Raw genomic sequence first — 2,500 nt, 5'->3', positions numbered from 1 at the left:
TGTTCAACCACCGTTATGGAGTCTGCTTTCATCCTGGCACTTTGCCATAGGTACACCCCCCCATCCGTACCCTCCAGCCCCAACCCCATGGCCCCACTCCTAACCCCTACCTACCTTCCTGCCCCCACCTACACCCCCCCCCCTCCCCATCTGCCCCCCACCTATACCGTCCTTCCGTTCCCACCCCATTCCTACCCCTACCCTTCTTTTCCCGCCACTTTACCCTCCTTATCCACCTCTGTCCCTCCTGCCCCTAACCCTATCCCCCTCTCCTCCCCTCTCCATCTCCAGGGCAGGTTTCCAAGCAGAGATCATTAAGAGGCTGTTTTAGCTTAGCTCATCAGAATGGTCTTAACTCAATTTGTCTTTTCCTGTTGCTAAAGCAGAGGGTTTATGGCCATTAACACGACATTAACAAGCCCTTAAAACCCAACTCAATACATTATGCATAAAGCTCCAACCACATAAACAAGCTAACATTACTGTTTGGCAACACAGACTAGCAAAGCAGCAACAGCAAAATACTCCCAAATCACATAGCACAGTGCTGTTTGCTGTTACCATCTCTATAAATGTACTGTACAATCACACATGGAGTATGTATATCTTGTTGTTTATGAGTGTTTCAGCCATATGATAGCTTTTTGCTTTTGATTTAACTGTGTGTCTGTGTGTGTGTGTGTGTGTGTGTGTGTGTGTGTGTGTATATATGTGTGTGTGTGTGTGTGTGTGTGTGTGTGTGTGTGTGTGTGTGTGTGTGTGTGTGTGTGTGTGTGTGTGTGTGTGTGTGTGTGTGTGTGTGGTTTGTGTAAAATATGTGAGTGTGTGTAAAATGGTACAAATGACAGAGAAAGTGAGATCACTTTATTTCGACTCATCAGCAGCTTCTAATGTTGTGCGACACACTCAGAATCATGCTTGCCTACCAGACGATTCCCTGACAATGGTAATATATATGTCTGTGGTGATGTCATCGTTTAATGACTCACTTTGTATTCTAGTCTGTCTTACTCTTACTCTCTGCGTGTTGCTGGCAAGCACTCTCTCTCTCTCTCTGTCTCTCTCTCTCTCTCTCTCTTTCTCTCTCTCTCTCTCTCTCTCTCTCTCTCTCTCTCTCCCTGTCTCTTTCTCTCTCTCTTGGAGAAAAACTGCCTCTGTGTTGTGAAACAGAAGAAGAATGAAGATGTGAATACCTTACAGTAGATAGATCAGACTCTGGTCTTACGATGATGATGTCACTCTGAGTGGTACTTATGTCTGCGAGCGTTAGTCACACAGCAGTTTTAGACCCAGTGATGTCATCACTGCCCAATGAATCACTCGGCCTTTGACCTTCTTAGAGAGAAAGGATGAAGTGTGTGAAGGAGCTGATGGCTGTATGTGTGGTGGGTACTTCAGATGTGTGTGTGTGTGTGTGTGTGTGTGTGTGTGTGTGTGTGTGTGTGTGTGTGTGTGTGCGTGTGTGTGTGTGCGTGTGCGTGTGCATGTGTGTGCGTGTGTGTGTGTGTGTGTGTGTGTGTGTATGTGTGAGTGTGTGTGTTTTTGTCTGACAGAGTAGAGATAGAGGGAGCGTAGTACACAGCCTCCTGGTCTGTGTCCACACTGGGCTGCTGCTGATAGGTTTTCCTGTGATTAGAAAAGCAGCTGCAGGCGTCCGCCAGAGGAAGAAGGCCATGTTGACTCAGGGCCCCGCAGGGGCAGCCATGTTTTCTTTCCCTGTTTAGGGGGCTGGGCAGCTGGAGCACTCAGGGTGACAGAAATTCACTCCACTTTTCTTTAACCGTCCACCCATCCGTCCATCCGTCCGTCCGGCCTGGCCTGGCCTGTATTTGAGCTGGTTCGGGTCTTCCCAGCCAGAGAAAACTTTCCCGTAGCAGAGTAGTGGGGCCTGAGCGCTGGATAAACACCAGCCCCTCCAATCACAATACGCCCCTCCCTGCCACTGCTTATTTTGAAGAGGGATCACATTCAAATTTCGCCCTATTAACATTTCAAAGCGTGATCAAATCATGAAATACCTCAAGGGTTGGGATTTTGTTTCTTTTTTTTCTTCTTTTCCTGCATGAGCGAAAAATGGCTGCACCTTGTTTGAAAGTGAAACCTTGGAACCCGATCGAGGGAGGAAATCTAATTTCATGTAGCTTTTTGTTCCCAATCTCCCCCTCTCTCTGCTCTGTTACAGTGATTCGATTTAGGCTTCTTTTTTTTCAGAGGGCCTTTGACATCACAGAGAGGACACTGAGAGTCCTCTGAAGTTTATACAACTGCCCTAGAGTAGGCTCCATCTTTAATAGTGGGGCCGCATCCAACATATATATTATTCTAACTTTCCTACTGCCACGAGACACTGCCTGTTCTGTGCGCTGAGAGTCCATACAGTAGATGGCCCTCCCCTCCACATCTACAGTCCCCGCCACTCTGCCCAACCACTGCGATCGCAAACGCCGCCAGAGAAACACGTATATATGCTGATTTGGAGTTAAAACACCGTCCCCTTGGT

This window comes from Argentina silus, assembly GCF_951799395.1.
Source record: "Argentina silus genome assembly, chromosome: 10".
In the NCBI taxonomy this organism is placed as follows: Eukaryota; Metazoa; Chordata; class Actinopteri; order Argentiniformes; family Argentinidae; genus Argentina; species Argentina silus.
The sequence above is the reverse complement of the archived record's forward strand: the minus strand, read 5'-3'. Positions refer to the sequence as shown.